The following is a 20,342-nucleotide window of genomic DNA, read 5'->3' as shown; positions in this document are numbered from 1 at the left end:
TTGCTCGTCTCCTTGTGGTTCTTTGGCCTAGGGTTAGGGTTAGTGTGCACATGTAGCGTGGCCCTACAGTGTCTACATGCAGCTCCAACCTGCCTCAACGTCATTGATTTGAAATACACGTCTACCTCACGAAAACGGTTAATGACCTGGTTAGTGGGTTTTTCGGCACATTCCAGTATGACATTCCTCACAGTCGACTATCTAGCACCAAGGTGACGACTGGGTTTCCAGAAACCACTTGATTTTTTTAGTTTTTTTTAACATTGTATATTACATGTGGTATACGCTGCAGTCCTTATATAAGAACTGGGCAGAAGATTAATAGAGTTTTTTTTTAAATAGCTAGTTCAGGTTACAAGTGTCTATTTGATGCTACGACAAGCTGTATGGATGGAGGAATAATGTGATTTAAGACACACACAGCCTGGGAAGAACAAAAGGCATCCCTCGGCTTGTTGCTGAACAGCGAGGTGCTAAGCTTTCCGCGGCGACATCTATCTCTCGTCACCACCTTGAGGGCATCTTTTAACCAGAGGAATTTAGCCATTACGTGGCATTAACCTCATTAGAAAACACTCTTTAGCTGCTCCAAGATAAAATTGATTTACTGCTGCCATTTCCACCACTGCTCTCGATCAATGGTTAAACTATCCCTTTTATGGCCCTGTGCACACTCTCTCTGCTCTTTTCTACAGTTTTCTTTAACTGTGCCTTAATCTCATTTCTCCCTCCACTCCCTGTCCTTGTGCCAGGTGTGTAAGTCGCAGAGCAGGGAAGAGCTCGTCTCCATTCGCGAAACGTATTCAGCAGTGGATGAGAACCAGAGAATCAATGGGGGGGACTCCTCCAGCCAATGAGGTACAATGTTGCAGTCTAGGTATTCCTGAAATGTAAGAATTCCAACTCAGTCAGCCAGATTTCTGTTCTTTGTTATATTTTAGCAAAGATTACAGCATTTTTTTTTTATTACATGGTTGTAAGAAAAGTCGAACGTCATGGGAGCTACACATTAGTGGCAACGTTTAGGTGGAACGTGCGCCCGCTTCTTTATGGCATTGCTATGTCACACCGTGGCTGTAACACAGATGATTAAAGACGTATCTGCATATCGTGTACAGCTGGCCCAAGCAGACGTCTGTGTGGCCAAATCCACGCCTAGCCCTGACAGTTTGGCTTTATGTGGACATTTAAGCAAATCATGCAATGCTATACTTCTTTGACAAATCAATATCACTACCATTTCAGCATTTCTTCCTTCCCTCCCTCTTTCGTGAGCATGCTCCTATCTCATCTCTCCCTGTCTGGGAGAATTGATCTGCACAGATGGAATGATATCAGCCAACAGATAAAGTGATACCCCCTGCCCCCCCCCCCCCCTCCCTCCCTCACATGCCCTTCTTTCACCACACTTTTGACACATAAATAAAATATGTGACCTTTTTTGTTTCAATTCGCCGCGGTGTTAGTTCTGAGAAAGGGAACGCGGCACGCGGGACTCTCGCACGGAGTCGTCGGTAGACAAGAGGGAGAGAGGAGTCGGCTGGTTGCCATCGCTCAGAGTTCACAGACACCGTACAAAATCCCCCTGAACTTTCCAACATATGCCTTTCTCACAGCGACGCAGTCAGGCTCTGAGGAATGGCGTAAGAAAAATTAGGAGGGTTCTAAATTATTCATGCATTTCTTTTTTTGTCATTATGTCTAAATTTACAACCGCACACAGCCCCATACCCGGTCGCACGTATTTATCATTACTTTTATCCCCAAACTGTTGAAAAGAGTAATTGACATAGGCAGATGTGAGAAGAACCGTAATTTTAATCAGCCTACTCCCAAACCAACCAAAATAACGTATTAGGCCCGGCTATTAACAGACGGACGCAACATGTTCATCCACACCTTGGCTAGATATTCCCAGGGCAATGTCAAAGCCAATTCCACAGCTCCACAAGAAATAGCTGCTAGGTGAACTAACCTTGCATCCTTGGAGAGTAACAGAGCGTGGAGCCGCACAGGCCTGCAGGGCTTTTCACTTTGCTCTGTCAGACAGGGAATGTCAGGGTTTTAAAGGTTCCAGCTGCCGCACGTCGTTCTCTTTGTACCTTTTTGGGTTTCCATCTCAAACGTAGCTCATGTGTGCATATCGGTATTAGCCACTTCATGCCCGGTGCTCAGCTCGTATGTTGGAAAGGCACTGCTTGTGTATGCTTAAAGACACATGAACTACTACATTGGAGAACTAATGAGATTAAACAGGAATAATCTGTTGATATGCTCATGCAGTCCCTCCGTCTGTATGTCCACTTAAATCTGACCCGTTTGTGTGTGCGTGTGCGTGTGTGTGTGCGTGTGTGTGTGTGTGCGTGTGATGAATATGTAATACGACCATACTAAACCTTACTGTTGCTGTCACCCCGCATACAGACTGCGTCTTAAAGCGAGGAACTGCAACACTAAAACTCTTCCTCGCCAAACATTTTGCTTTCGATTCATTGTCTGTCCTCTTTCCTTCCTGTTTCCCGCACTTAAAAATTTCACCATTCGTGCAGAACAATAATAATAACAAATACTCAAGTTAGCTGAATCCCCCGCCACACACACACACTTTTCTCTCTTCCACTTCCTCCCGTTCTCCTCCCTCAAAGCCCTGAGTCACCTCAGACAGTCACCTCAGACGTTGGGAGGGGGTTGTTCCTCTGACAGCGCGACAGTGTGCTTAGCCCAGTTAAGCCAGCTTCAGCTCCGCTCCTGGTCGCTGCTGCACACAGAGCCCTGCGAGAGAGAGAGAGAGAGAGAGAGAATGAGGGGAGTGCTGAGTTCATTATCATTGTCGCCGTCCACTTTCCCACAACACACTTCTCTCTACAGTATGCAGTACCCCCTCATCTGGAAGGGCTTTCCCTTCCCCTGGAAAGAGGAGGGGAAGGTGAATACAGTGATGCACAGTTTCCTTGACTGCACTATTTTATGCCTCTTGGTTTTATGCATTTTATACATTCTGTTACCTTATTTGATGCATAGCATAACAACAATATGTGATATGAATTAACTCTAAGAGCATGTTTGAATTCTAACTCCTTTAACTACTGGATTATTAATTCAACTTATTGTTTTTTTTTACATTTTAAACAGTTTGTATCCTTCAGCTTACACTTTCAGCGTGTGACTGACTTTTTACCCTCTCCTTAGGCCGACCATTTAAAACTGAAAGGCTTCAAAACTGTTCAATTTATGGATTCCTTTTTTTTAAGGGATTAATAATACATGACAAAACGGAAAATAGAAAACAGATCCAGCTGTAAGTTGTGGTAGTCAAATCAATTTAAAAATCGATCACTTGCTGTTAAGTGCACCCAATAAGCTCCTGTGATGAAAGAAATTCTCTTTATGTCTCCATGCCTTCATTTATTGCTATAAACACACTGTGATGAGTCAAGAAGCATCGTTTTTTTTAACAGTATTCAAGGATTTTAGTTCAACAATTCAGAAATTGTTTGTATACAGGATCAAGGAATAAAGAAAACCCTTCCTCTACCCATTGGTTTTCTTTACGTGCCTTATCCATTTAAGGGACACAAGTGGGCTGAATCAGGCAGGAACAGCCTGGACTGGCCACCATTCTATCACAAAAATGAACAAGATGAACAACCATGCACAGACATAATCTCATTTAACTGCAATGTAAAGTTTACATGGAAACCTGAATATATGTTTTTTGGACTGAACGAGAAAAAAGGAACACCCAGGGAGAACCAACACATGCACAAGGAGAACATCCAAACTCAGCACAGTGTGGAACCAGCCAACATTCAAAAACCACAAACGTTCCTGCAGTGTTTCAACTTTGCTAACTACTACAGGCCTTCAAACAATACAAAAAAACAGAACTATAAATATTAATTAAGAACATTTTACAAGATTTTGTTTTACTAATACCCACACCTTACCATTGTGTACTTATCTTGTGTTTACCTGGTAGAAAACACATTCATGGGGGCCAATAACCATCAGACTTGCCTTTCTACACACCTGTCAGCATACATTATTTTTATCACCTGTTAGACACAGTCGCCCCACCTTATTTCCTGTCTGTTAAAAAAACTCCCCAGACTCTAAGACACCGAATATATTGCAAACAGGTGCCGCAGCAAAATGCTATTTAAATGTTACAGGATCAACATTTGAATAGCATTTACTTCAAATGTCTTAGTTTATTATGCAGACGTTCTGTCTGCACCAATGAACACTTACTCTTCTCGGCAAAGCAAATGCTTTGACTTGCTTCAACTGTTGGGAGTTCAGGCTTTTTTTGGACAAATTAAGCAAATAGATTAAGTAAACTGCCACGGGCCTCTCAAAGAGCATTGAACTCTCCGACTCAGCAGGCAATCTTAAACTATAGGAAAAAGTACAACGCATTAAATACAACACTGTGTGGCAGGTTAGGGGGTGTGAACCTGAAATTAGCCAACACAGAGTATGTTAAGAAGGGTTTATTAAAAAATGGAGAATACTGGCAGATGAGGTAGGAGACCAAACGTTGCAGGCGGAACCAGACTTGCCGAGATGCAGGTTGAGGACAGAAGAACGCATCCCGGCGGCAGAGCACGAATGATGTGACGAGACGATCTGGCAGTGAGCGGGTGAGTGAGGCAGGTACAAGAAGGCTGGGGAAATGATTAGTGGTGGAAGTGGTCTGGGCTGATGATTGGTGACTGGGAAGTGGACTGATGGTTTCTGTGGCTGAGAGGTGACAGAGCTGAATCCCAAAAGGTGCAAAACAAACAAACAAAAACCGGAATCATGACACAGTGAGATCACAGCAAAAGCAGCATACCCTGACATAGTAAAAATGTAAATCTTTGATCCCAATACAAACACACTAACCCAAATAGGGTCCATCACAGGTGACAAAATGCCCTGAGGCCTTGTCCACACATGGATATTTTGCTATAAATATTCATTGCTAATATTTTCAGCTGTGTCTAATTTTCTTCTCCAACATATTTCAATAATGCTGTTTTTGGCACCTACTGGTGTGGGATTGGCATTAGCATTTTTGATTCAAGACCTTTGGCTTTAAATCTGTATGTAAATTCAGATTTCTTCTTCAGGATTTATAAAGAAATAGCAGTTTAGAAAAGGAGTGCTTTTTGCACTTGCATTTTTTTCTATTAATGATACAAAAGGATCTATACAAAAATTTATTTTTACATAGATCTTTGCCTTTTTTAAATTTTAAACAGTAAATAAATCAACTTGTTAATCATACAGTATATTCATGTTAGCATTGTGATCATTTATTAATAGTTTATAAGAAAAAAAATGTCAATACAGTCTGATAACTGAATCTATGAATAGACATTCATTCATGTCAGACGCAGTCTTAATAATTTTTGACTCTGAATCCCTGCGTACTGGTCTGTGGTGGGTTGTCGTAGCCAACATTAGCTTTGGTAGTGTAGACTTGGCCTCCATCCGAAGACCTCTGTTGGGTAAAGACTCTTTACCCAAAGTGGAAGTGTGTCAGCGGTCGCTATGATAAGTGATGTGTGAACGTTGCAGTCAGAAAGGAGGGCGGTAGGAAAAGGAGCCTGGATGCTTCCTCTCACGACTAATTTAGCATAGGAACCTTACGAAGTCCCTTACCAGCACTAAGGAGCTGTTAGGAATCACACAATTCTTTACGTGACACAATGTATAAGCACAGCCCACCACACGGAAATTAACGAAAATAGCTGGAGAGACGAGAGCTTTGTAGTTCATTTTCGGACTGCTGTAGACCCGAATCTCACTCATATCATCCGTATGTGTTTCTGTCCGAAGCACCTCTCATATCCATGATAGTGTTCTTACTGTTGACCCCATGAAAGGTTGAGGAACCGGAGCTAGGAGCTATAATTAGAAGTTTTTGGATTAGCCTTGGTGCCCTGCAGCACTGAATACATTATGTGCATTTTCTTAGCGGCAGCCAAACAAACTTTGGAAGCATCACTGCCACTTACCACGCTGAAGAATACGCGCTAATATTACTGATATGCCAGATAGTAAAGCCGTGATTGAATGCAGTATTTTCTTATAATAATTTCTTTAATAAGTATCTCTTTAATCATTGTTTTGCTCTGAAATGTTGAGATTGCAGCTACAATCCTACGAAACCAAGACTTCTAAGAGTTAAAAATCTTTTAGATATGGACTCAGAGTTTCGCAGTCGCTAACAATAATTTTAAAACATATTGTATTGTTATAACTGTATATTAATGTTCCTATTAATACATTGTTCTCATTTTTTACCCCATTTGAAAATGGTGTTCTCGCAACCATACAATAATAAAGGATGGGGGATTACAAACAATACTTAATCTGCCTTTTTTCAGGGTTACGTTGAAGGTAAGTTGTAGTTGTTTAAAACATTTAGACGTCCGAACATTAAAGCATCAATGGGGAAAAATTGGGCTTCTGCACAGATCTGCAGACACATATTTCATGGAGTAGATATACAGGTCATTAAGCAACATTTTGACAATTCCGTTATTTACTACCGCAAGTGGTTTCCAACCTCGTTTAATCAGACTTCACTAAAACCTGCTGACTCAGAGAGCGAGGGGCTTCTTTCTGTCGTTCAGCTCTGTTTATATGTGTCACCTTAGCTTCATCCAGCTTTCTCTGTCTCACCTTGTTTACCAGCTCTTACTTTTTTACACTTACTTTTGCACGGGGTTCAGCGGGACAGAGACACAGATCACAGAAGAGGAAATCAGCTGAATGAAGATGTGTTACGGACAGTGTTGGGTATGTGCTGTAACCAGCAACTGTTATCTTAGCGGTCAGGTGGTTGTGTTTTTGTCATCTTCTCCCTCTCCATCTCCTCCTCCATTGGAGAGATATATTAAACAGGCAAAGTGCAGTCCACCGTTTTTTTTTTTGTCTCAAAAGAGGTTTACCTTCGATTTTCTCTGCTGGGAAAAGCTCACTTGAGGCGGGGGGGAGAGGGGCAGAGGAGAACAAGAAGCGGCTCAGTCGAAGCTATCTTTAATGGAAAGAGCTTGGTTGGGATGACTCAAGAGAAGAAAAATGTGGGGAAAGGGGACGGAGAGAATGGGAGAAAACAAAGATGTGAAGTGCTGACAGCTGTGTTTGGAGCAGTCGGGTTGTGGGGTCAGGATCACACACAAACAAATGTTCACATATCTGAACGTCCCTCGCCGAATGAAATTTGGACGTAGTGATGTTCTGTCACACAGCAGCTCGTCCAGACGCCACGAGAAGAAAAACTGAATCACAAACTGACACAAAAGGTCTGCAAAAGCTGCCCCATCTTTACACTCCCATTTGTACCCCACATACATTTACCCTTCTGTCCACAGACACACACACACACACACACACACACACACACACACACACACACACACACACACACACACACACACACACACACACACACACACACTAGGATAAGTCAGGAGGAAACGGATGCCCATGTTTTGTGGGACCACCTGTTCATCCTGGACACAAGTCTGAGAGCCCGGTAAGGGTTAACCCTTGATATGGGTCAGAGCCAGGACTGTGTGTGTGTGTGTGTGTGTGTGTGTGTGTGTGTGTGTCCAGGTAGTACTTATACTGTCAAGGCACTTAAATTTGGGTGAGCATGTGTATGAGCGGGTGTCTGCACTGGCACCGCCCCATCTGAAACGTGCCCCATGAGTGGCAGACTGGCTCAGGCTGTCCGGCTGGGACGGAACAGACCCCACTGCTGGACCACCTCCCAAGCGACAAACACACACACACACACACACACACACACACACACACACACACACACACACACACACACACACACACACACACACACACACACACACTCATACACACATGATATGTGCGGGCATTCTACAGAGAGAGCGTCTTCCCTCTGCATTGGGTGCTTGTCCAAAAAAAGAAGACTCTTGATTTAGATTTATATAAATTAGTTAAAAAGCTTGACCAACCAGCAAAATTTCCCCCTACTCAAACGTCCCTTCAATGCTGTCTTCCAATAACACTCAAGGATTCCGCAAAATTTTTCATCTCAAAATTCATTACTTCTTCAGTTCTGATATTTTTGGGTTGATATTGAGCCCATTAAATGCAATTGGCTGTGATAGATTTGTTCACTAGGCAGGGCTTCTTAACTCCAGACAAAACATTTTCAACATATTTAGCTGTATGAATATAGAAAAATACGCAGGGAGCATTAAAAAAACAATACCTGTTTTCATAAAGTGTTTATGGTCTAGAAATGGTATTGGTTTCACAGTAGGTCATTCAAAAAACAATAAAGCTATGTGAAGATTGCCAAAGCCAACACTTGCTGTGTTGATTGTTTATATCTCACATTTAATCCATGAGAAAACTCACATTTAATCTATTTTTCTCCTCAGATTGTTTAATAACATGTGTTTTATTCAGCTAGGAAAATGATAAATCAAATATACTTCTTCAGAATGTCCAAGACTGAATAAGAACTACAGTATTAGCACAAAATCTTTCTTTTTTTTCTTCTTCCATTTAAATATCTCTCAAAGCAAAACACATCAACCTAAAATCAGGATCAGCTGATCATCAACATACTGTTTATAACCCACAAGTTACTTAGGAAATAAATTGTTACAGCAGTGGCTGAAAATTTAGCTGTGATAACATTTCAAATATTTTTCTCAAAATAATTCTAAAGTAACTGAGTTGGAAATGGCTTAACATGCTGGAGACACTTCTGAATTTATTTTTCCTACACATAATAATATTGGACTGTGATTGGAGTACATTCTAAAAAGCTGTGATGCAAAGTGAAGCAGCACCTCTGCTTCACTTTGCATCACAGCTTTTTTGTCAGAGCCTTCGAGGTATTCAGGTGAGACCCAAATATGCAACAAAGTATTTTTATAACAATAAATTTTCAAATATAAATGAAAGCAATTGACTGTACTTTTTTAACAACTGGGTAAAACAAGCGTGATTCTGTTTTCACTCCAAGCACAAGCATTTTAGGGGTTTTATGTTGCGGAAAAAAAATATCCTGAGGACTTTTTGTAGAATTTTCTCCAGCCAGTGTGTTTTATTTCCTTGTTGGTATGGCTTGACAATAAGACGATGACAACATCAACGTACAATTCAGCATCTCTTTGAAGGCATACATTTTTTTTTACTGTGCTGTATGGCAAAGTCTATAACAATGGCCGCACATGTGACCTCAGCGCTGCATAAGGCGTATGATGTCATGTACACAAGCAGGCTCAAAAAATGAGTTTTTGGACATCTCCACTTTGGCCGTAGTTTTCACAATCATTCATTATTAGAGATGTAAAACATTGTTTACGTGTGGATGAAAGGCCTAACCATATAAAAATATATTTGTTTTCCCAAATATCAGGCTACATGTTGACTAGGCCTAAAACTTCTACGGGCGCAGCATTGAAACAGAGATTAAAAATAATAATAATAACAATAATAATAATAATAATAATACATTTCATTTATACTGCACTTTTTATCAAAATATCTCAAAGTACTAAAGGTAAAAAGGAGAAAAGCATAAAAAATAATAATAAAAAAATAAAATAAAAAAGCTATTTTTAGAAGAGCGAAACAACATCTAAAGGGGACCAAAAGCTTTGCTAAAAATAAATATTTTAGGGCCTTTTTTTAAAACACTCAGTGGATTGAGGTGCCCTCAAGGTGTCAGGGAGAATGCTCTTGTCCAGGTGGCAACTTTCTTGCAAGGCTTTATCCAGTTCCTGTTAGCATGTTAGCAGTTATGAAGGTAAATGCTTTCAGTTTTACCCCATTTTGTATACCTGAAACTCTGAAGTAAGAGGTGACATATTTCTTGACTTGCCCTATTTGGCTAACAGTCGGTTCCAAAAGCACTGAAGAGGCATCAATTATTTTTGACAGTTTTGTGTGGCAACATTTCAAGTTCCTGGCAGGAAAAAGGGCTAAATAGTGCTAAAGTTGCTCCTCAGAGCTTCCTTTTGGAACTGTTGATGATGAGCTTGGATTCAACGTAAACTTCATAACTCTACATCAGGAGATAATTTAAACTACAGATGAAGGTATAGAAAGCAATTTTTCTATATGTGAAAAATGTAGCTTTTTCGGTGCTTTTTTTAATATTAGGACCATCTTAAAATCTAGCTAGTCTAGCTAGCATAAATAAATGAGCAAATCAAACCTGGACTGGAATATTCTGGTTATGGATCTTACAAGGCACAGATCGTGATTTCTGAAACCATAACTCTAAGCAAAAAAAAAGGGGGTGGGGGTTCTTGGCAACATCCTTAGCAAGAAGTAATATGTACTTCTGGCCTGAAGGTGTTCGGGTCCTCAAAAGTGTGGCACTCATTATTGCGCATAGGAGCTACAAGCGTGAGAAGCACACACCCATCTCTGACCTGCAGACACACTCCCACACACATATTTGCATCCACACAAACCACCTCGGATCATGAATCTCATCATTCTCATAAGTGTCTGAAAACATGCAAGTGCCATTACTAACCCACCAGCACCTCATCCCCCGCCCCGACAAATAATCACCTAGAAGGAGGAAACAAAAATGAGGAGGGAAAAAAAAAAAAAAAAAGCAATCTTGCCTTTCAAACGAAAAGGGGAAAATGTTTTAAGGGGCAATGAATTTTGTGGAGCTGAATAGGATGTTGGTACATGTTTTACTAAAGGAAATATAATGGCAGACTATTATTAGATCACATTAATCACGAGTGTGCCAAAGGCAGTGACAGCCGTGCTGAAAAGGATTGAAAACGCTGGTAATGGATATAAATTACCCATTGTGTGATAAAAGGATTTTTTCTTCACTAAGAAGGTAAAAAGGAATAAAACACTAAGAGAGCCACTAAACGCTGTGTGTACATATTTGTGTGTGTGTGTGTGTGTGTACGCGCGTGTGTGTGTGTGTGTGTGTGCGCCGGCGAGGGTCCTGTGTGTATGTGCAACATGTAATAACACAGGGTTATCAGTGAGGATTAAAATTTTTTAAGGGAATCAGATAGTGACAGTGAGGCCTCGCATTAAAGCCACCAGTGACAGAATGGAAGTGAGGATTAAAAACAGATTAAACTGGTTTGTAGTGACAGAGATGAAAGGAAGGAGGATGGGAAGGAGGGCTGAGGAGAGAGAGAGAGCTTTGACAGAGGTCTGTCAGGCTTTTGGCATGGTGATAATGAGTCACATCTTCCATGCACTGTTATTTATTGCTGCCTTGGCTCGCAAACAAAAGATCAATAATTTTGAGCAAATCTAATGTTGTCCTCGATGCTAATGTGCTCGTCCATCACATCTGCCATCTTCACCGAGGGGATGGACTGATTCCCTGTTTATTTGGAGATCAAATGCAATCAGATCACATGTCTCTAATAACAGAGAGGAAACGGTCGCCCGTGTGAACATGCGCCGCACCTCGGATCCCGGCCGTGCGTGCGCTTATGCGTTCATGTGTCACGGATGCGTAAATGATTATATATGGCGGGAGAGGCCAACGGGTTGCCATATCACTTTTTGGCATCAATCTTCATTTCTACCTCAGACTTTGCTCGTGAAAGATGAAGAGTATCAGCGGCCTGTCCCCCGACAACACAGGAGGCGCGTGAACATCCGTCAAAGCGGCGCGCCCGGTGCTCACCGGTTAGCCCTGCAGCACAGACAGAGATAAGAAGACAGCAGATCCTTCACTGACAACTAGCCCTGGGTGAGACACTTTCCAGCCACCTGAACTCAATCAGGCCCCAGCGGAGGCAAGCGCTTGGTTGTTTCATTTCATCTCCATCCCCTCACTCACTCAAGGTGCATTTGATTCATCTTGCAAAGCTACGCGCGCGAACACAAATCGCATTTGGAATCCGGAGTCCCTTCTGCTTTTGTTGTCTGCTTGTTTTTGGTTTTCTGTTCAACCAATTTACCTAAAGATCCCAGCGCACACACAGACGTTGCTGCTTCAGTCCAGCTCTTTGTACGGCGTTTGGACCAACTCGGCTGTTCACCGTGTGCACTGATTCATTCGGGACCATCTCAGTTCATCTTGGCACACCAAAACCAACCCCCGCCCCGCGCCAATATGTAGAGCGACCATGGTATGGTCTGTGGCAGGTGGATACACTAAGCTCCTTCTCCTACTCCCTGGGTGAGGTGTGAGGAGCAAAACAATGACAGACAAAGGTCACCGAGCCCACAACTCCTCACCTGCTGCGGCGCTGACCTGCCAAACGCACCCCTGAGGCACGAAAAAAAAAAAAACCTAGATTAAAAAAAGAGGCTTTTGGGAGCAAGCAGTTAAAGTTGGAACTAAAGAGCCAGAAAGAAAGCAACATTTTACAAAACTAAAAAGGAAGTTATCCCGGAGCAGTCACAATAGACTGAAAGCCTTTTCAGGTCAATATTCAGACGGATTTTACTTTTACTCCCTTGCAAAAGCCAAACGATTTCTAATGTCTATAATCAGATGGAGGCGTGGGTAATGAGAGTAGCACACATTCATGGCTAGAGTCTAAACATTTGTATGCTTTGGTTGCACCTAAAGGATGTTTGCCGATCCCACTCTTATTGACTTTAAACTGTTTCCTTGGCCAACCTTCACTAATGTGACATGGAAGAGATTATTAAAGATTTATTCAAGTAATTTGTCATTTTTTTTTTATTTGTTCCACCAAATAATTGAGTAATTGTCAGTAATGACTCCTCCAATATAAGAATATAGGAAGAGGAAATACAACCTGACATTTTTTTTTTCCAATTAAAAAATACCGAAACATGTTCTATATCATTTTCCACAGAGACTTATATATTTAAAAAAAAAATCATCTAATGTTGGATCACATTTCAAATATATTTCATGTCATTATGCAGATAATTTAACCTCAGGTGCTGAAATAATCATCTTGTTCAATATAGTTTCTCCAACCATTTATGAACATCATATCTGATCTTAAACCAAAAAAATAAATATCTATTCACATGTTACTTTAAGAAGCTGTTTCACCTTAGCTTTCTTGGGTTTTAATCAAATTTTAGACTTCTAGTTATGTTAATGGAACTTGTTTGCTTTTCACCAAGCCCTTGTCTCCTGCTTCCTACAGCAGGTCAGGACCTTGGCAGGTGAATTAATAAAGCCTTGACATAAGGCTGTGACCAGGGAGGCACACCATGACCCATGGCGGCCTGAGGCACCTAATTCTCTCCCTCACTGTGCCTTTCTTTCCCACTGTTGGCATACCCAGACACCTACAAGCATGGCAGACCTCCTCAATGTTCAGAGCAGTGTAAGGGCACAGCGAAAGGTCAGGGTTCTTGGAAGCTATACAAGAACAAACAACAGTCAGCTTTTGTCCACAAAATAAAAAAAAGATCTAAAAATAAGGGTTTTATCTTAGCAATTCAAACACTTGTCCGAATCATGAAGCTCTTTTTCAGTGAGGAGCTGTTTTCTTTTCGAGGGCCTTTTATGAAGAAACAGGCATGAAATTCTGTGCAGAAATCCTACACTGGACTTTGTTTTCTTCTTCTCTTCCAGCAAGTGCTTGAGTGACGTATTTATAGCGAAAAATGCAAATGCGCTGAAGAATATGCGGCATCAATGACAGCCACATAGACCCGTGGGTTTATGACAGAGTGATGCTGGTTTGTAAAAAACCTACAAGATGTCACTGATTCAGCCAAAGTCACAGCGTTCAAGACAGAGACAGTCTGATCTGTTGGACAAAATGCACCAGAGCTGGGAAAACGACGTCATTATCAGCCGGAGTGGGAAAAACAAAAAAAACAAATCAGTGTTACTGTACTGACCACCCTACAGACTGTCATGGTGTCTGTGTTTCTCTGCAACATGGTGTGTAAAAGGAGCCAATCAGGAGGCATGTTTTATCACGGTAAACGCTACGCGAGGAGTTTGTGGATGTCTGTTACGTAAAGTTCCAAATAAAACAGATTGAAGTTTGTGGGTATGATATATTGAGTGAGAGTGTATGTTCACGCCATCCATGTCTGCATTTATTCTGTTTTCATGTCCTCTGGTTGTGTAGAGAAGACCCAGAAAAAGGTGAAGCGGCACCAGTGACTTCACCGGCGTTTTTTTTGTGTGAAAATGACAAGATTTATTAAGTATTTGCTGCACTTACAGCGATATAGGTTTTCAAAGTGACTCTTCTGGGAGAGCCTTTTAAAACTCATCTGTGCATTTGGGTCATGATGGTTCCTAAATATTCCCTATTCTAAAAAAAGCTCCATACTATTAGTTTCAAGTAGATTAAAATGAGTTACAGAAATCAAAATAAGACAAATCAGTCTGGTATGACAATAACTATGCAGTATATATGTTTTTTTATTTTAATCATGAGCAAAGTTGAATTTGTTCCAAACTCTAATCCAAGAGACAAAAACCAGTAAATCTGTAAAACTGAGTTACTATGAGTGTCTAAATCAATAACAGTTTCTGCTTGTTTCAAATGGTTAAAATCAGAGATGGAGCAGAGGATGAACCTAAGGATCGTTATTGTTTATCGTTAGTTTTTACAGAACATACCTTACATTTTTTTTTAGCATGAGCTATTAGCCCCTTTTGGGAAAGGCTTTCACTTGAGGTACTGTGGAATGACTCAACCTGCAATTCACGGAGGAGAGGAATCAGGAATGTTACCTTCACATCATATATCTCTCAGGATTTCATGTTTCACAAAATCTGTTTGCTTTCTTTACATTTAGCCTCCCATGAACCGCCTTTGTAGAAAGACTGAAACCGTGGCTTAAAAGTGACGGTGCTGGTGAACATAGAGAAATAGGTGGAAACACCTTTGAAAAAAAATCTTAAACTGGTGGTTAAAGGGAGCTGCCCGCTGTGGGAATACAGAACTTATGAACAGGTCCAGTACGGCACATTTATTAAAGGCACCGGAGTCCAGATGGACTGCAGGGCCAAGTTCATCAGATCATTGACAAACCTGTTGGCTCACATCCTGCAGTCAGTTGTGTTCGATCAGTCAGCTTGTAAGCAGATACTTAGAAACAACGGAGGGAAGCTGAATAAGTGACTCGCCCGAGTCGTCTTGTAGTGCAGCACAGCATCTTGGGCAGAGGAAACATGTCGAGGCGCAGCATCACCACAGCGCTGGTGTCATCCACTTCAGACTGACAGCAGCCAGTGTTGCTTATCAGCGCATCCCCATCTTCCTGAACCAACAGCTCAAACGCAGCAGCAGTCTGGGGCTGAGAGGAGACTGACACCGCCACAGAGGCTTCTCCTTCCTGCTGCTTTTCATAGCCCGAATATTGCCCTCGGGATTCCACCGCACTTAAGAATCATGTCAAAGCTTTCAACAACGCGCGACGTCTCCCTCAGCCGGCGCTGTCATGTTCCCTCTGCTACTCACTTACACCCCCAGCATACCCGCCTTTTTTCCCCAAGCCTCTCTTGACTCCAGCAACAGACTTTTCTCCCTGAACTTTTTAAGTTGTCATTTTTTTTAAGCACACATATCAAAGCGGAGAGTACAAGGGGAGGTTGGGGGGGGGGGGGAGACAGATGTTTCTCTTATGCCTTTCTACTTCAGTACAATGAAGCTGTGGAAACGGGAAAGAGAGAATGGGCCGGAGAACAGAGCGGAAAAACATTGGCAGAGATCTTTGTGCAATCCACATCCTTTCTCGACTTTCAGCGACTAGCAGTACATCATTTGTATTGATGCAATATTAAATTTCAATATTGCATGTCAAAAGGTACAAAATGATAGATCATAGCCCAGCTAAATGAATTATTAAAGGCCTAAGTTGGCTATGCTATCGGCTTCTCTTACAATCAGCTGTGTCAGAGGAGTGCAGTTGGTGATACTGGCAGCGTTTCAAAGCTTTGTCATTTTTCTTTCTAGTTGCATTCCGGCTTTCTTAATCTAGATTTCTGTCATTTATTAATGTTCCCAAAGAGCTAAAACCCACAGATCTCCCTGTTCCTCATAATGAAAGGCTCAACTCACATCTTCTAATTTCTCTTAAAAAAGAAGGTTAAAAAATAATGAATAAAGTCGTAATTAAATATGCAATACTGAACAGAGAAGGCTGAGAAAATATTTTGTCTTTGTTAGATATGTTAAGAGCACAGAAGAGGAGAAGGCAGCAGCCATTACCCTGGCAGTGACTCATTCAGCATGAGATGATTTGTGTGTTCTGCCAACCTGTGGCTTTATCTCTGTATCCTGTTTGATGGAGAGACTCCCTGACACCCCAATGCCTGCAATAACCCTGTTTACCTGACCCACTGGTCACTTTAATTCAGGACCCAAGTAACATCTCTCCTGGCAGAGGATCTTAGCAGATATAACAAGCACCCACGAAACGTGAAATTGTTAGAATAAATTAAAAAAATAAAAACTTTTGGTTTTTGGTTTGACCTTTTCCTGAATTCGCCTCTGGCTACAGGTGAGGCTGTCCATCCTGAGCCATGTCCATCTTAAGATGCTTTACAACCTGCCGGGTCGACAAAGGGATTCCCAATTGTTGCGAATCAAACCTTATTCCTTAAGACTGTTTGATTTTAGGTTCAAAACCAGCTAATAACTGCGTCACGTAACGCAAATCCATCAATGATTACTTTCTGTTAATCAACAGTCACCCGGACAATGCTCATACGTTATCGTGTAAAACCACAGCAGATATGAGAGCGGCATGGTTATTTAACCATGTAGGCTATTTTAACCTATTGTAACACTTTTAAATATGAAACTAATTTCAACTTAAATAAAATAGATCAAAGGTAAGGAAATACCAGTTGAATGAGCAAGCACTCGTAGTTAATTATGACGTTATGGAATCAGAGCTGCAAACAGGTCGGAACAATACGGTGGCGCCAGAGCACCACTGCCTTGTAGTCTTCGTTCTAAACGTATCCGGCTGCAGGTGTTGTTCTTAGGTCCCGCTGTTAGGCCCGCTCAGGCCGGACCACTCTCAGTCCTTCACAAAGGATTTGAGATAAACCGCTGGAGGTTTCAGACTGGATTGCTGAGCCTTAGAGTGGTACTGAGAGTTACTGGTGCATTCACATTTTTTGTGCTGTTGGCGGGCCTACACTGTCACATTCAAAGGTGTTCAGACTGTTAGCCAAACATGGCTAAATAAATAAATACATATATATGTGTGTGTGTACCTTTTTTAGTTAAATAGGTAAATTAATCTCTTGTTCTAGGTTTCTCATAAACCAGGTGATCCGGCAAAAACTACATCTACCGACTAATACAGATCATTGCACAGGGAGATCTTTTAACTGTCTTCATCATTATAGGTGCAGACAAGGAAAGAAATTACATTACCTATGGCCCTAAAATGCAAAGCTGATTTTAGAACTCACCATTAAAAAAAACTTTCAATCCAAACTAACAAAAAATACTTATATACTAATGTGTGGTTTTGTGAACAAAATCACTACATTAGATTTCTAAAATTAGAACAATAGCTCTGAGTTGTAAGCGTTACATGTGACTTGAATCAGGTAAGTCTGTCGATGAAATGCATACGCGGCAGAGAATGGGCCGGCTTTGTGCTGGTCTCTGTCAGCTTTCAGCCTGGACCACTGTTAGATTGCCATTGCTGGAGTGATGTCCTAAATCCCACAGCCCCGAGAGGTTTTAATTGCAGGGTCCAGATTGCCAGGGCTGGTCAGGGCCTGGCGACCCCCCTGAGAAGTCGCAGTCTCCATTTAGCTTCCAGATCCTATGCAAACGCACACAGGGCCCCCGTGTTATCGTGCGAGCACTGACTGGCAAAAATTCAATTTTCATCCCCCTTTTGTATGCAAGCCTGCTGTCTTGCCCTAACGATGCTCTGCCGTCAGCACCCCCCCCCCCCCAAAAAAAACACACGCACACACACACACACACAGTCACCGACACACACACGCACACACTCGTTCTCTTGCCTTCTCCCTTCAACAACAGAACACAGTGGAGTCGTTAGGACCCTCTCTTCATTACTTCAAAAAACCAATCATTAGACACCAGAGTATATACGTAATTAGAAAATCACTTCCTTTGCAATCCCGGCTAAGTAGTTTACATACTGTAATTACAGGGACAAAATCAATTTTTAATCATTTCACTGATTGGGCTCATCAGCTCAGTAGGAACATTGTATCCTGCTTGTTGTGCGAAACAACATCTGGGCTAAAACAATTACCCTTTTGTGTTCTAGAGCGTTTCTGAAAATGCCTTGCTGCCGCTTCCCCCACATCGCGGACTCCCTTCTCTAACTCTATTCATTTTGGAACATCTTTTTTCCCTTTTGTCTTTGTCTTCCAATCTTTTCTTCCCCTGCTTGGCTTCTCTCTCCCCCTTCCTCACCTCATCTCAGTCTGTCTCTTGCACTCCCTGCCCTTGACTTGGACATGGAGGATCACATTTAAAGCTTTATAAATCAATACGCTATAATAAGCTGCTCTTGACAGAGCAAGCAAGAAAGGAGGGGGTAAAAAAAAAAAAAACATATTGGTTTTTTAACGCCTCTTGTGTTTTTGATTGTCATGGCCTTGTTGTTGTCATTGACATTTTTGTTATATTGCTATCTTCAGCAAAAGTTGCTTCGTCCAGTTGTGCAGGAATATCTCCTTGTTATAAAATATGTAAACTGAGTGTTTGGGGTCTGTAACAAAGCAACTGTTGTAAAGAGCTTACCATGTGTCTTCTTTTTGAAATTAGACGGTCCAAATGTAAACTATTTGTTTCTGGGCTACCATGTTTCACCCTCCAATGGTTAATAAAATGCTTTATATTCTTGTCTGAGAGAAGGCCCAATCGATCCACATTAGTCTGAACTCCCTCTCTCACTTTGAAAACTCAGGAAATCAGATTTCTGAGGGTGGGGGAAAAAAAATCGGTTAATGCATTGATCACCGTGGCTATATGCAAATCACATTTGCTTTTATTTATTTTATTTTTTTTTGCCAATCAATAGTATTAATTAACGGCTTCATTTTAACAGCACCCCACAATCCCTTTGGACACCGCTGTCGACTTCAGAAATCACCTTTACCCCAACGACCCCCACACCCCCACAAGTCCCTCAGTAGCCATGGAAATGAACGGTACATGGCAAGGGCCATAAATCAGCAAATTCAATTTGACCATGAGCTCCAGTAGTAACAGTAAAATATGAGTGCTAACACAGCACACAAGTAGATCATTCCTTACTGGTCATTAAATTGCTTATTTTACGACAAAAAAGGGTTCACAACTTAATTTATGGAACATGTCATGAGGCGTAAAATTCAGCTGGAACAGAAACGGTTAACATTTCTTTTTTTTTGCACAAGTGAAGGCTGTCGAAGTACAAATAAATAAATAAACGTTCAGTTTACCTGACAAATAACTTATTTACAGAGCGTTGCAAAAGTATTCGTACCTCTAACCACAGACCTCAGCGTATTTTGTTGGGATACTACAACACAGTCAGATCTGATTGAGAGAATCTGTTGATGTCGAGTTTTAAAGTGCTGTCGCAGGTTTCCAATTGGACTGAGGTGTGCAATTTGATTAGGGCCCCTCTAACACATGAAGATGCGTTGACCTAAAATCTTCTGCATGTTTAGCGCCATTGTCCTGCTGGATGGGGAACCTTTGGCAGTATCTAACAGGTTTTCTTCCAGGGCTGTCCTGCATTAAGCTCCAACCATCGTTCCTTCAACTTCGACAAGTTTTACTGTCCTCACTAAAGGAAAGCGTTGCCACAGCGTGGTGTTACCATGGTTCACTGAGGATGTGTGCAAGAGTGTTCCTGCACACATTGGGTTTAGATCTAGAGAAAAAGTTCTAATTTGGCCTCATCTGACCAGAGCACCTTCTTGATAACTGTTCCCTTCATGACTTGTAGAAAACTGTACAAAAAATAATAAAAAAAAAAACAAACAGGCAGACACGTAAGAGCAAGCAGAACAGCAAAGGTTAGAAGCAGCATGTACAGGACAGTTGTTTTTAATGTATTTGTTGAGAACTGAACAGTTGTCAGATTCTCCCACCTGAGCAGTGGATCAATGCAGCTCCTCTAGTTACCATGGGCCTCTTTGCTGATTTTCTGATTAATGCTCATCTTCCCAGGATGTTAGGTTACACAGACTCTATTTGGTAAGAAAGGAGTTCTTGAAGGGGCTGGCTGTACTGGAGTTTGTTTAGGGAGTAAAAGGGGCCCAATGCAAATGCAGGCCACATTCTCTAAATGTTGATAGGTAAAAAGTGTTAGAATCACAATAAAACATTGAAAACCGTGTTATATTTCCTCTTCGCAGTTAGTTTGGTGATGGGTTGTCACATGAAATCCTA

General features: G+C 41.5%; 1 protein-coding gene across 6 annotated transcripts in view; it reads right to left on the bottom strand.

Moving 5' to 3' along the window:
- The window catches only part of znf536 (zinc finger protein 536), a 229,810-nt gene that overhangs the window by 177,121 nt on the left and 32,347 nt on the right, over positions 1–20,342 (bottom strand). For 3 of the 6 annotated variants that reach the window (XM_036136301.1, XM_021315958.2, XM_021315961.2), the window contains one exon: positions 2,670–2,772. The gene's annotated coding sequence lies outside the window, so the exon portion shown is untranslated. Of the gene's footprint in view, positions 1–1,975; positions 2,307–2,656; positions 2,773–11,579; positions 11,690–20,342 lie in introns of those variants that run through there. The other 3 variants (XM_036136299.1, XM_021315959.2, XM_036136300.1) reach the window with 3 other exon arrangements.

This window comes from Fundulus heteroclitus, chromosome 4 (genome assembly GCF_011125445.2).
Source record: "Fundulus heteroclitus isolate FHET01 chromosome 4, MU-UCD_Fhet_4.1, whole genome shotgun sequence".
Classification (NCBI taxonomy): Eukaryota; Metazoa; Chordata; class Actinopteri; order Cyprinodontiformes; family Fundulidae; genus Fundulus; species Fundulus heteroclitus.
Note: the sequence above shows the minus strand (reverse complement) of the source record. Positions and strands in the feature narration are given on the sequence as shown.